The sequence below is a fragment of the Daphnia pulicaria genome, chromosome 1 (genome assembly GCF_021234035.1).
Source record: "Daphnia pulicaria isolate SC F1-1A chromosome 1, SC_F0-13Bv2, whole genome shotgun sequence".
In the NCBI taxonomy this organism is placed as follows: Eukaryota; Metazoa; Arthropoda; class Branchiopoda; order Diplostraca; family Daphniidae; genus Daphnia; species Daphnia pulicaria.
In genome coordinates this window covers 41263190-41277605 of record NC_060913.1, presented here as the reverse complement: position 1 = coordinate 41277605, position 14416 = coordinate 41263190, and the positions used below count along the sequence as shown (strand labels likewise).

Sequence of the window (14416 nt, the reverse complement as noted above, 5' to 3'; positions counted from 1 at the left end):
GAACGTTATAACAGCCACAAAAAAAAAGGGGGAAGAAGAAGAAGAAGAAGAAGAAAACGCTCCGGCCAACCAACAAAATGGCGCCGAGCCACGCATTCCAAAAAGGCTTGGCCTATCGACCCGTCTCTCTCTTCTCTTCTTTTCTCTTCTTTTTGTGTGTGTGTGTGTGTGTGTGCTCTCTGCTCTTTTCGTGGGCTCACGAAACACACAGCACGCACTGTCATGGCCGCCACCCTTTTGCATCCCTTGTACCTCTCTCCTTTTGTTGCTCGGCTGCACTGCTGCGCAGCGTCTCACTGCCGGCCATAAAGAGGAGGCCGTGTTTTTAATGGCCTACACACACACACACATGTACACTAGACGCTAGAGACATGTCGAGGATGGAAAAAAAGGAGAATAAGAATGCCAAGAGTTTCTTCCCTTTTTCTTCTTGCCATCCTTCGTCTCAATTCTGACTGGTTAGTTGAATCTTTCCAGATGTAAAATAGCCAAACTCGGCCGTTTTTTGTTTTCACCAATTGTATACGTCCGTATCGCTATCGTGGAATTGTGTAATAGACGTGTTGAATCCAACGGGAGGAAAAGAAGAAAAAATCAAGTAGTCAAGTCGAGAAAAGAGCTGGAACGAGGTACAAGAATGAGCTAGAGAGAGAGAGAAAAAAGTACAGGGGGGGGGGGGAGAGCGCTGGAGGGCTAGCAATTTATATATATTATAAGAAGAGACGAGGGGCATTCACAGCGACCAACAATAGCCTGCATAATTATCATGGCTCAATCATGCCGCGCCAAGAGAGCGAGACACAGCCAGGAGTTTAAGGTGCCTTTTAAAGAGTCTCTTATACTTGTAGCCACACGAAAATGAAGTCGAATAAGAAAGAAGAAAAAAAGAAGAAAAAGAAAAATGGTGAACTTAAACTTCTCTTTTGCCGTGTTGTAATCTCTGAAATTGATGAGAAGGAAAAAAGAAAAAAAAAAGGTTCACCAGCTCTTTTTTTCTTTTTTTCTTTTGGGTCTGTTGTTGTTGGTTGGTCGAGGATCAACAACCCCCCAACCTCGAAGGAGAAGAAGAAGAAGAAAATTAGAAAATGTTCTGGGTGGTGGTGGTGGTGTAGAGGAACTTGTTATCTCGACGTGAAGGAAAACAGTTGATTGGATCTTTGGAAAAGAAAAAAAGAGTCGAGACTATAGTCACGTTTTGGGCCAACCCATTTCGGTTGTTGGGACCCAGTGACCGTACGGCGTAGGCCTTAAAGTTATTATTATCTCTGTATTATCTGTATTTATCGGAAATATCGGTTAATATTGATGAAGTGAACGTGGTTTCGCTTCATTCGTTTCTTTTATTACATTTCGTTTCTTTTTTGGGGTTTTATTTTCCCATCTCTTTCCCGTTGGATGATGGCACGTGTGGGCGTCTCAAGTTTGTTGTTTTGTCACGGGAAAATTGTCGTCTGTAGAGAGAGAAACATAACGATTCGTAACGGCCAAGAGAAAAATCCCGGGCTCGGATTAAAAAATGTTTAAAATCGGTTTCCCTTATCCGCTTGGTCAAAGGAGAAATTGAGACCAGAAAATTAAACGAAGCATTTATTTGTTTTTATTTTTATTTTTTTCTTCTTTGTAAAAATGTAAAGGAAAGTCTCTGGTTAATAATTTTAGTTTCATTGAGTGTGTGTGTGTGTAGAACTGGGCCGGGGAAGCCCTTTTTTAAACATACACACACATGGAAAATTGTTTGTTTACATAATCCCCGTCGAAAAATATAAAAGTTGATGGCGATCTATTTTCGTAGCGCTAAAAGAAGAAGGAAGGAAGGAAGGAACCAAAATGGCGCCTCATCTTTTTAAGATCGGGATGAAAGCACCTCGTCTTTATTTTTGTGGGTTTCTCGGTCTCGTGTGTCTGTGTGTGTGTGTGTGTGTTTTGCGCAGGTCGTATAATGCCCACCTTGGAACGGCCGCGTAAATACCCTGAAGAAGTAAAAAAAAAAAGAAAAATGGAAGAGAGAGAGAGAAAGAGGCGACTCTCAAAGAAGAAGAAAATACTCGGATAAAATTGGAATTTATTGATATAGTTCGTCGTCTATATAAACCTGGAGCCCCCCCCCCCCCCTCCCCTTTATAAGTACCAGCTAGGAAGAAGGAAAATAAAAGATGATCAATCATAAAAAAAGAAAAAGAGCGAAAAACGTTTTCATTTTTTAAAAGGCGATTATGACCAGAAAGGGTCCAGCAGACACTCGAATGTTGTCAGATTCAGCGGCTCTTCTTTGTCATCGTGAGTTGTGTGTGTGTGTTCTTGATGGCGTGGAGCTCGTCCAGGTTCAATCATTTGAGGCGCCTCTTGGCGTCGTAAAAGACGATAGATCCCGCAAGGATGGACACCACCACTTTTCAAAAAAGTACGACGAAAAAAAAAAGAAATTCAACAAAACAGTTCATTTGAAAATAAACAATTGAAAGTCCAGTCAAATAAAAACGAGATGGAAAGAGAGAACAAAAAAAGGTATTCCCCCGTACTACTCCGGTTGCTGCTTTTTATACTCATGGCTGCCGTGAAAATTGCGCGGAACTCTTTTTTTTTTCTCCTCTTTTTAAAAGGTCGTTTGAGTCGTCTGTTTGCGTTTAGACGGTATACACACACACATATAGCGTCGAGTAATAATATCAAAATCGCTACGAGCTGCTTCTTCTTCTACGGCCGTTGCGCCCGAAAGGGCAAATGTGTGTACGCACACACACACATCTTATCGTATTTGTTATTATTATATAAGAAAGAAAGAAGGAGGACTATTACAGCTAGGGCTTATGTGACGACGTGTTTTCCTCCTCCTCCCCATCGCTGGATGGTTTGTATGTGTGTGTTTCTCCCATCGAGAGAGTGAAGAAAAAAAAAGAAGAAGAAGTATACGGCCGCCTGTTACTGGCCTAAAGAGGCCATCAGGCCCCGTTTTTGATGGCTACTTGATTCTTCACCGGCCCCCATACCTGATGTCCGCCATATACACGAAATGGGGGCCCGTTTCGTTTTTTTCTTTTTCTTGTGTTGTTTCCGTCGTACAGAGAAAAGAAAGAAAAAACTTTCGACTCTTGTCGCAGCTCGTATAATATATACCACGCCACCCCCAATCTTTTAGTAGTGGTAATAATAAGCTGGAACGACGCAAACAACACACACACACAACCTGGGTCTATATGTGTTGTATATGTCGGGTTCAAGGGCCGTGTGTGCTGTACACATCTAATAGTATCGGACTCGTGTGTGCTTGTGTGTGTGTATAGATTGCTCATCGTTATTGTTACACGCACGAAAAGCGAATCGAAAGTGCCATTACTATATCATGTTTCTAGTTCAGCAGTTTGTCCCGGGCTTAATCATGACAATGTTTTTTTGATTTTTTTGTTGTTGCAGAGAAATATAAAAAAGGTTGACTTTATTCCTTCATTGGGCTAATGGCTCGCGCTGTGTGCATTCCATCAAAAATGTTAAGAATTGAAACAAAGTAAAAAATTCAACGCCCACCGATCGAATTCATTTTTGGTAAATAAGTTTTGCATTTGTGGGTCCCGGCCCTGCCCGGTCTGGTCGCCCCCTCCGGAAATGAAGATGGGGAGTTATCGCCAGTTGAATAGACGTAATAATCATCCGAAGAAATGAAGAGAGAATAAGGAAGAATGGCCAGACGAGCTGGTGGAATGGCTTTTAGCTGCAATTGGTTGTTGTTTTGTATGTGGCCTTGCGTCTTCTTCTTCTTTTTCGGGCTGTTGCAGTTGGCTATAAACATGCATTTCCGTGTAACAAATGCGTGGCAGCGCTTGACAGGACGTAATTTTCTTGGCTCTTCCCTCCCCCGTGTTATTTCTCCTACCCACCTTATCTCCCCCCCTTTTTCTTCTTCTTCTTCCTTCTTTTCTTTTTCCCGTTTTTCTCACTAAGAATCCCACGGGCTATGCAAGTCTAGAAAAAGAAAAACGTAACATTTATCCGCGCAACAGACACCGAAAAGGAGCCCCACTCTCTGATATTCCATGCACACACACACACACACACATAGATATAATAAGATGGGAAAAAAAAGAATAGTACAGGAGCTCCTGACTTTGCGGCTATATATTCCTTATATAACTAATGTTCTTTTCTTTTTCGGGTTGGTGGTTATTCGTTCGTTTTTTTTCTTTTTCTCTTTCTCTCCGGGAAGTTTTGTGGATAGGAGACAGGCCCCCCCTCCATTGCTTTTGGGTTTCTTACACACAAGAAATATAGCGATAGACGGTAACGGGTTGGGCGCTGTGTCTGTGTGTCTATGCCGTGCATTTATTTCTTAATTAACAACTGTATTATATATATCTAAGAGAGAGAGGCTTTTCTATAGCGAGTTATTTTTCTTTTTCTTTAAAGAAAGAAGGGGGTGGCGCTTCTCTCTCTCCGTTTTCCAAATTTCACACGTCAGGAGAAGCACTTGTCTGGCGATGGAGGTTGAAAATTGTGTGGTAGAAGAAGTTGTTACTAAATAAAGAGAGTCGGCGGTTGGTTCATATTGGAGAAGACCGCTTGGAGAAGAGGAAGAAATGAAAAAAGAGGTCGCTCGGTCGTTTTTCATAAAGTCAATTCCAATTTTCTGAAAGGCAAAAAGGAAAAAGGTGACGGCCCAATCGGTGGGCCTCACATTTTCAAGGATTTATACACGAATAAGAACAAAATCTCATTTTTTCTTTTCTTTGAAAGTTACATAGTAGGGCGAGGTCTCTCACACACACATACACACCTGGGAATATCTCCTGGACACACGTAAACTTGAACGAACTAGAAATTAAAAAAAAAAGAAAAGGAGAACAAATTTTCTACTTGGCATACGGAATTAGATCGATGGCTGTTCTGGTCCCGTTTTTCGGGGGGCTACTTATATATATCGACGGAGAAAAGATTTTCTTTTTTTTTTCTTTTTAAAGGGATAACCAGCACGCGCCCTTAAGACATGCGTAACCGCCCCTGAACGCAGGGGACATCAACCGGGGCAGATGTTTCGGTCCGAAGAAAATAATTTTGGTATTTTTATTTTTTTTTTTTTCAAAATTCCGTCCGTCCGTCGCCATGTGAGGCGAAACTGTTGAGGAGGGAAAGAAAAAGAAAAAAAAAACGAGCCGATGATAATGGGAAAAGTCGTAAATCTGTCGGTTGCGGTTCCGATCCGATCGGGAGAAGAAGAAAGAAAGAAAAAAAAGGCCTGGAGCCAATCAGATCTCTAGGAATCTTCTTCTTTCGAATAGAAGGAAGTAGAAGAAGAAGAAGAAGACGAAGAAGAGGCGGAGAGGGGTTAGACTCGTGAGCCACCTTGCCCGTAAAAAACTGTAGGTAATAAATCACGCCGAGGTTTTTCTTCTTCTTCTTCTTCTATCTCAAAAAAATCCCGAAGAAGGAAAGAAAAAGAAACTGGCTGGAACAACTCCCTCGGCGGTCATGCAGTAGAGTAGTAGAGCTCTCTCACACACTTTGGCTGCTGTAGCCCAAAGTTTTTCTTCTTCTTCTTGTTCTCTCGTCTCTGCTGCTGCCATAAGAGGAGGGAGGGTTGGCAGGCGTAGAAGAAGGAGGAAGGGAGGTAGGGAGGGATATATATTATTATTATATAAGATAGTATATAGTGTACATGTATCTCTATATAGAAGTAGTACCTTTGGCGCGCAGCGTTTGATATAAACTAGCGGGGGCCAATGTTCTTTTCCTCATGTTTATGTGACGTGAAGAATCGGGAGGTTGTGAAGCAGGAGGCGGACGAATAGAAACAGCAGAACCTCTTCTTCTTCTTCTCTTTTCTCTTTTATTTTATTTTATTTTATTTTTTTTTTCAAAAGAAGAAGAAGAAGAAGAAGAAAACAGGATAACCTATGTATCTGGCGACCATCTTATTTCGTTTCAGCTTCACTCCCCTTATTCGTTCGTTCGTTTCTTTTTCTATTCGAGAAAAGAAGACTAAGAAGAAGAAGAAGAAAAGCTGGGCCCCATTGAAGAGTGAAAGAGAGAGAGATGAAATGAAATAAAAAAAAAGATGATCATCTCTCACGATTCAAACTGTTCAACATTTCGGGGGCCTATGCGATGATGATGGCCGTCGTTTTCGACCGTTCCGCCAGACACACACAAACACACACAGCACTCGCCAGTACACTTAGGACAAAACGGACGACGACCATAGAGTAGTAGTGTAGTAGTAGTAGATAGACCCGGCCGCCCGCCCGCCCTCCCGTCCATAACGCGTAACAGTCTAGTAGAGCGCCCATAAGAACAATAACATCAAGTCGACAACAGCCAAAATGGCCGACACACACACACATACACACGCCAAACGGAAACTTGGACGGCTACTTCCTGCTGCCACTTGTCGTCTCGGAAAACATTTTCCCCTTCTTTTTTTATTTTGTAATTATTTATTATGGAATGAGTTTTGTTGTTATTGTTTTTTTGTTTTTTTTTTGTTTTATTTTTGTTTGGTATTATTTTTAGCTGTGACGCTCATTATCATCTGGCACTTTCTGGCGACAGTGCCGTTTAAAAATAAAACAAAGCTAAATTTTCAACCAAATTTAGAAACAAAACAAAAAACAACAAGTCTATAGTGAAAGTCTTAACATGTTGGCTAAGAGCCCGATGGCTCCTTTGTTTGATTCGCCGTGATCGTTTGGACAAGTCTCGTAACTTTTCCCCCCGATGTTCCGCGCTCGGAATTTTCGCCTGTACCAGCGACGAATTGACTTTAAGGAGAAAGAAAGAAAGAAATAACAAACGACAATCTCTTCATTTCTCCCGTTCGAGAGAGACAATTGCGTGTGTGTGTGTGTGTGTCTCTCCGGGAGTAGCAGTTACACGCTCTAAGCAAATGACACAGTTTTTCTCTCTCTCTTCGACTCGAGTGGTGCACGTCAATATATTTTCGTGTCTGTGTATATAAATATATGACACGGCGGGAGTGTTATTGCCTTGAAGTTTTGAACAAGAAGTTGAAGAAGAAATTCTCCTTTCACACTTTTTTTTTCTTTTTTGGTTGGTCTCGGCACTCACTGTGTCTGTGCTGGCCGTTCGTCCTTCTTCTATCCAATATGGCCGTGTGTTGCTCGCCTCTGTAGCTCAAGGAGCTCCGGGGCACCCAACCGCATTGAAGATTGCTTTTTTCTTCTTCTTCTTCTTCTTCTTCTTCTTCTTTCTATTCGTTTCTTTTTCTTTTTTCCCGACGTCCTTCCTTTTCTTATTCTTATTCTTTTTCTCTCATTTTCCAACGTTTCGTACCCGGGGTCCGCCTGGCCCGCCCGCCAGTTTCATCTGCTTTATGTGACAGGGCCGGCTATACGTAGAGAGAGAGAGAGTCTAGTCTAGTCTTACAAGAGAAAAGAAGGGAGGGGGAAGAAAGAGGAGGAGCCTAAACTAAATAGAACTGGGCCCACGCGCGCACACACGCTCCAACTCCCGCAAAGGGGGAAAAAACAAAAAAAAAATGTAATATCGGGATTCACCCTGTTCTTGTTCCTTTCTTTTTTGGCTCCATGGAGAATTATGGCGATCAATATGATTTCGCCCGTCCTTTTTTTCTTTTTGTTGGCCTCCCCCAACAACAACTCGCGTCCCGAGACATTGGCCCCATCTCTTTTTATTTATTTTTTTTTCGCCCCCCTGAATTGTGTTACGTTATCTCTAACGGCGCTCCTCCTACTTTGGTCCGAGGGAATGAACAACTTTCGTTTTGGGGGGGAGAGACGAGTGTCAAATGGCGCTGGATATTATTAGATCCGATGCAATGGCCAAATAAATATCCGATTCCTTCCGCTCAAATAATAGACGAAAATTGTTTGTTGTTTTTTCTTTCTTTCTTTCTTCGTGAAGGAAATAAACGACGACATTTTCGCCGCCATTCCGCGCAAACTCGGATCTTTTTATTTTTGGGTTCCCCCCAGTCATCGATCGTCTTTTCTTTTTTTTCTGGGGCGGACTGGTTGAAATGCAGCAGATCCGGCAGATGGAGAAGACAAAATCTGGGCTCTCGCTTCTTTGCTCATGCATCTGCTATTTCTTTTGATTTTCATTTTAAAAACAAAAAAAGAAATTCGTTTCTTTTTTTTCCGCCCTTTTTTTTGTTGTTGAACGCTGATGGCCGCCATCGGACTCGATTAAAAAGTCGCCTTTATTATTCTTTCCCCGGGCTATATCCCTCCCTCGGCAGCAGCCAACAGAAAAAAAAGGAAAAAATAAAAATAATAAAAAGCGTTTCTTGTTGTTGTTTCGATCGGGAATAAGAATGGCAGCGTGATTCGTGCCGAGAGAGACGTTGGCGTGTCGACAGGCCGTCGTCCAAATGTTGCGTGACCCGTCCATACACACACACACACATACACACTCTCCTTTCTTTCTATCTATCTATCTATCTATACAAGTAACTGCCCCAACTGCTACTACAACTACTTTTCTGTCCCGACTCTCTGTGTAATAGAACCATAGTCCGTGCAACTAACCCCGCCATCTCTCATTGGTCGTTGGCCATTTTCTCTATTCCGGGTAGAGAGGGAGGGACTCTATCACACAATCGAATCACCCGAAAACGACATCAACTATCCTTAACTTTGTTATATATTTTCAAACAAAAACAGGAAAAAAGAAAAAAACCAGAAAGAAGAGAAAAGAGAGAGAGAGAGAAAAATATAACTATTCTTCTTACGACACACATAAAAACCGAGCAATATACACATACGCAATATAAAACGAAGAAGAAAAAAAACCAATTGGTAGAGAGCGCTCCCTTTTAACAGCATCAACAAATAAGAAAAATAAATGAATAAACAAGGCCCGTACCGTTTGATGATGACGGCCCCAGAGTCGCCCAGTACAGTAGTACAGTAGTAGTTAGTAGTGTGCGCGCCCATGTCGATTTCAACTTTTTTTTTGTGTTGATAATTGCTGGCGTTCACAGCTGTTACTAAAGAGCACACACTCACGGATAAATCCAAGATTTCTTCTGGTTCACTTGTTCACTCGGTGACATCGACAACGAATCTGAGCTACCAGAAATTCCCTTTTTTTTCGGATAGAAGTCACCCAAAAAAAAGTAAAATGCGCAATAAAAATCGGTGGTGGCTGTAGGCTGTTGTGACACGACGGCCAACCCTTCCGTATCAACAAACGGGTTACGCGCATCGAAGCGTGTTGGTTTCTGATTATATTTGATTCTTTTTTTTTTTTCCCAGAACATTTTTGGGGGTTTCAACTTTAAATAGATAACCCTTTACGGCACGTATATATTTTGTCTCCCCCCCGACAGAAAACGGATTTAGAAGAAGGAAGGAAGGACAGATGTAACATTTGGGAAGTTGCGTAGAGAGATGAGACTCTCTCTGAATCTTTCTTTTCTGACGGATGGGCAACTCTGAAAGAAGAAGGAGGGCAACCGGAGTGTTATAGGGCGTGGGACGAAGGGTTATAAAGACGGACACAACTGGGCCATACGGAGGGGCCTGGCGGAGAGCCGGGCGGTGCAATATAGTTTTTTGTTTTGAGGCCGGGGGCCCTTCGTCTTCTTCTTCTTCTTTCTTGTATATAGTGTGTCATATAAAATGCGGAGGCTGCGAAAGGGACCTCGGAAGAAAAGAGGTTTTTTATTTTATAACAGCACGCCAAAGGTTGTAAAATGCAATTGCAAAGGGTTACTCCTAAGAAGAAGAAGAAGAAGAAGGGTGCTGTACTCTTCTTTTTTCTATAATACTTTTGGAAATGTTTTATATAAGAGAAAAGAAGGGGCTTTTGTGTAACTTTTTTTCGGGTTTTCTGACCGACCCCCCCTTTTTTTTCTTCCTCTGAGGGACTATTGGGGAAAAAAACAAATTTTTCTTATCTCATATAAAAAGGGGTGAGCTACTCTGGGGATGGACAGAAAAAAAAGTGTCGGGTCATTCAAGTCCCTTTTTTCTTAGACCTTCCATGCGCAATACTTTTTATTTTTTTCCGACTAGGTTGAAGGATACGCAACCCTTTGGCCTAGCGAGTTCATCGGCCTATATTATATTGGTTCTTACAAGGGGGTTGCATCATAAACCAATAAAAGAAAATCGCTCTTTTTTTCTGGAAGAAGTTCCGAAGGTTGTAAAAAGGGTTGAAAATAACCCCCTCTCTTCTAACCTCTTTCTTGACCATTTCCCTGGCTTTTACTTTTTATTAGTATTATTGTTGCTGTGTTGTAGCGCATAGTTCACCCTCCGAGAAAAAAAATTAAATTTCCAGCCGAGATTTTGGGACCGGTTGGAACAGTTGGTTCTGGCGACTGATATCGTCCAGTGTGTCGCTTGGCATTTGCACCGACGTGTGTGTGTTTGTACGTTGTATAGTTGAGCAGTGGAACACAATTATTATCGCCGATTGGTGGTGTTTGACAATCGTCGCCCGTTTTCCGTCGTGTGTGAGTGCCTGTTTTATTGAAAGTGTGTTACTCCCGTCAAACTCCCGAAAGTGTCGTCGTTCGCCCATTTTCGATAGCCCAAAACGGGCCGAGGCGCGCAATCGCCGATATATATATAGGCCTATATCTCTTCGCCTTTTTTTGTGGTGTGTGTGTGGCGGCCATTTGCATCGGATTGGTGTTGGAGCGATGGAAACTGAAAGGGTAAAAAATAAAATAAAAAATGCCGTGGCGAGAGAGAGAGAGAGAGAGAGAAACAATTCCGTCTAATCAAAATTGGCCGTTAAAAAGTGGTAAAGATAAGGTCAAATAGCCGCCGTTGCAGTAGCAATCAAAGTTGAGTGTTCATTCCGCGTTGAGAAAAAGAGGAGCGAGCGCTCATTATGTGCGCATTTTTTCGGTTTGCTTTATAACTCTTTGGGTTGTGTCTTTTCTCTGGTCGTGGCCCAGGCTTCTCTTCTTCCATCATCTCCTTTTCTCTCTCTCTAGTCTCTCTCCTTGTATAAATATGAAATTGGTAAATATTATATTCAATTGCGGGGATGTAAAAAAATATAAAAGAAGAAATCTTTAAAAAAAGGAGAAAATGTTTGGAGAACAGAACAACAAAAAAAAAATTAAAAATGGGGAAAAAATAAAGGCGAATAAAAAAGATTTCAATGGAAATAATCATCATGGCTCAAGTATTCATTTAAAATTCCCACCGGCAAAGTTCCCCCCCCTTTTTTTTTTCTTGACAATTTTTTTTTTTTATTTTACTTCTCAAAGAAAAAGGACGGGAAACCGACGCCGCCGACGTCGCCGCACTATAAAAGAATGGCACTTTAATATATAGATATTCCACCGAAAAAAAAAAACTTCTCTCACTTCTTTATAAAAACTTTCCCGACGACAACGGCCTTTTATGAAATGATATTCCATTTTATACTTGTACACACACACATCCTCTTTTTATTAATATGGCATATACTGTACTATACGGCAGAGCGCAAGTTGCGCTGCTGATGTTGTGTTCTACTCTTGCGTGCATTATAGTTTGTTGTAGGTATTACAAACGTGAAACTATTATTGTTTCGCGTCTATAATATTGTCTGTAGACTGCGTGGGTTGCATGGGTTCTTCGCTCGACCTTTTACTTCCCTCTTAACTCTTTTTATTTTTATGATTAGAGTTTTGCTGTTGGCCAATCGGCCACATAGTATTATTATTATTATTATTATTATTATCAAAAGTCGTTAAATAGACTTTTTGTTTTGGGTTCTTTTTGTTTGGCGTCCAAGTCCGCCGAAAACAACCGCGTTGTAGACTGTGTGCTGGGCTGGGCTGGGCTGTGCTGGGCTGTGGCTGTGGCCGGCCAGTCTATCCAAGTTGTTATAGATATATAGTTATAGTTTGTTGGACTATATCTATCTATAGAGAGATAAAGCCCGGCGATGTGTATTATACGGTTCTATAAGAGTTTTGGGTGGTTGTGTGTGTGTAGAACGGGGGGGAATCGCGCGCTATTCAAACTGACTTTATTAGCCCGTGGGTGTTTTGAGGCTTCTTATAGATATAAAGTAGATTGCACACTCGGTGTAGTATAGTTTTGGACTTGTCGGCCGTTTTTCTTTTTTGGTTTTTTCTTTCCAGAATAAAAGAAGCTCAAAGGCCGGCGTTGTTCTATACAGCGCCGTGTGTAATATAACGAGGGTTTTTGCGGTAATTTCAGCACACTATACACAAGTCGAGTTATTTTCTTTTAGAAGAAGAAGAAGAAGACCAACATTTCTATCCTATATATCCTCGTGTTGGCTTCTTCCTGATGCTAGAAAGAAGATAAGTATATAGGCACCGACGGATTTTTTTTGTTTTTTTTTTTTGTCTGTACAATTTTCTTCATTTCTTATTTCCTTCTCTAAAAGTTAAAAAAGAAAAGAAAGAAAAAAAAAAGTATTTTCTGTCCTCCCACCCGCTGGTTGGCAAGAAACCGCGAAGAAGTCGTCATCATTATTATGCTACTATACTACATACAACGTTTCATGGAATATTTCTTCTTTTTCTTCTTTTTCTTTTTTCGGTTTATATAATAATGAGCTTTCGGTCCTGCTTCATCGATGAGCTCCAATGCGCTCAGGGTCTGTTTCAACACGCTATACGGCGACCAAAAAGCCGTCGGGGTTCTTTTCTTTTTCTTCTTCTTCTTCTTCGTGATCTATTCACGCCGCACAGCCTAAAAAAACAAAACAAAAAAACCAACAACAGGCGCCTAAGCCAAAAGGCGCAGACAGGACGTCGCCATCTTCCGTGGCGTAGTCCATCATTTTCTTTGAGCTACAAGAAGAAGAAGAAGAAGAAGAAGTTTGCGTGTTTCAGAGGGCCCCCCCTTTAACACTCATGCGCACTCTTTTTTCCTTTTCTTTCCCGTCTCTTGTTTGTGCGCTCTTTAATGGATCCCAAAGTATAGAGCGTTGAGTTATTCATGTGCACCAAAAGAAAAAAAAAGAAAGAAAAAAAAAACGCAACATGCACATGACCAGCCAACCAAACGAACAAGTTTTGAGAAAGTCTTCCGACATTGGTCCCGCATATATTTAGGAGGCCCCGAAAAAAGAAAGAAAGAAAATTTTAGTTTATTTTATTTTTTTTTTCCGTTTCTTTGCTTGTTACCCCCCTTTATTATTATATATTTTTTCGTTACTATGTACGCGTAACTATAGAGAGAGAGTCTTATACTATCACATAGTTTAAACATTGAGAGTATAGACTGTACGCCCACCAAGTTATTTTTCTTTTTCGTAATTATACGACGCGGTGCTTCTTTTTGATGCAATTCTCGACGTCAAAATTTCGCTCTCTCTTATTACAAATGATTAGATTCCATCTGTGTTAGGCCTAAAGAATTGTGTTGGCTGAAAATCGCCCATATACGACGGCCATCTTTTTCTTCTTGTAGAATGGAATTCTTCGATTGCTCCTTGCTCTGTGTGTCTTTGAGGCTCCTATTTGTCGATGTTGCTTTCAAGGGACTTCCTTACATTCTCTTGACTATATGTGGGTGGACGTATCAAATAAATCACGAGCCGGAAAATAACAAAAACAGCAAAGATATATAGTATACTACTACTAGGGGTAGAAGAACCATTTGCTGGTGGAAGAGCAATCTCTTTTTCTTGCTGGCTTGTGAGTTTTTCTTAGCCCCCGAAAAAAAAAGATATACGAGGCAACAGCGGCTATCAAATTAGTTTCTTTTCGGGAGTAAAGCAGCAGCAGCTACTACCCCCGGTTGTATGTTTGAAGAAGCCAAAAAAAAAAGAGGAGGATCGCCTTTCTGTCGCTGTCAGCAGTCGTGCCGTCAATTCACGTGATTGAATGTTGTATTATATGTTGTGCTGTAGGCCTATATACATACGCAATAGGGCATTTCCAGAATGTCCAACCGATCCGCACTGCTGGAATAAATATTGTGTAATCGGAGAAACATGCTACCGAGATAATCGTGTTTGCTGGACGCATTTCGGTGTCGATTACTCAGAGCCTATTTTAACTTGAAAAAGAAAAATGAGTTAAGAAGTAAAAATTAAGTGCTATGGATTTTTCTCCCTTTTTTGGGGGGGGGGGGGGGGGAGAAGAGGAGTTGCTGGGTGGACGCCATTTTGGATTTAGGCCTAGACATATTTATCTAACTGTCTGGCGGCTGTTGAATGTTTTAGGCCTCTATCTCTCTCAACGCTTTGAAAAAAATAAAATAAAAAAAATGTTGTTTCGTTTGTAAGGGATGACGGGTATTTTCTTCGGAGGGAGGAAGAAAACTTTATTTCCGTGTAAGCCGACGGCATCCGGCCGGACGAGAATAGCAACACGCCAAGCGCGGAGGCAGATATTATACAAGTCTTGACTTTGAGCAACTTATCCTGCCTGTATAGTAACCGATGGATTTATTAAAAAACAACAAGAGTATAGAGCCCGTCGATATATAGTCCAAGCGTCCGCTGGCTTATTTCGTTA

The 14416-nt window shown here is 41.3% G+C and overlaps 1 protein-coding gene across 4 annotated transcripts in view; it reads left to right on the top strand.

The window, feature by feature from the left end:
* Positions 1-14416, top strand: part of LOC124320385 (homeobox protein abdominal-A homolog) — a 78844-nt gene that overhangs the window by 55287 nt on the left and 9141 nt on the right. The window lies entirely within an intron of this gene.